This window comes from Corvus brachyrhynchos, unplaced genomic scaffold (genome assembly GCF_000691975.1).
Source record: "Corvus brachyrhynchos isolate BGI_N302 unplaced genomic scaffold, ASM69197v1 scaffold30, whole genome shotgun sequence".
NCBI lineage: Eukaryota > Metazoa > Chordata > Aves > Passeriformes > Corvidae > Corvus > Corvus brachyrhynchos.
Window position 1 is genome coordinate 1,083,346 of NW_008235742.1, and position 846 is coordinate 1,084,191.

The window sequence follows — 846 nt, forward strand, 5'->3', positions numbered from 1 at the left end:
GGAATCTCTGAGAAAAGCACGCAGCCAGGGAGGAGCACGGACTGGTTACATGTGGGTAACTGAGAGCAGCAGACAGGCTCCCCACAGCTGGCAGGCACCCAGTGCCACAAGGGGGGAATTTGGGAGTTCTGTCATTAAAGATCATCTTCTTCTACAGCCTTGGGGCTCCTTAATAAGCTTACTCCTTAAAGCACTTGCCCAGTGTACAGCAGTAACAGGTTCCCTGGCCATCGTGGCTGGGCAGGACTTCCAACTGTGGCTGTCCTTGCTTAGGAACCACTTCAGGCAGTGCTAGAACAGTGGGAAGAGCCCTGATACCCAGAGAGAGCTGCAAAGTCTCACATGCAGGAAACCCAACAGGGTTTGGCACCACAGAGCTGATACTCTGAGCTCCAAACCCAGTTAGGGATCAGAAAGAGTACAAACAGGATAGTCAGGGTGCACCTCAGTTTCCAGCCTTTAGACACTACTGCAGACAACAGAGTGTTCAACCGAGAGAAGGGAGAGTCTGTATAGCAGGGTGAGAATTTCGAAAGCAGCAAGACAAACAGGAGGTGTTTGCAGGCAGCAAACAGGAGAGCTGGAACACAGCCAGCTGTCCCGGGAAGGGAGCGACACACGGGCTGTGCACGCTGCTGCTCGTACGGCCACAGCGAGATCCCGACGCCGGGCTGCTCCTCCAGGATGGCCACGAAAGGATTTTCCTTACGGCAGGGAATGCAAGTGCTTTGACCAAGGCCCCGTTGGACCAGGGGCGAAAAACGCGTAAAGCCGGAGCCCTTTCCCAGCCCCTCGGTAATCTCTGCGCTGTGCCCACCGCACACTGCCCGTACCCCAGAGCCGCCC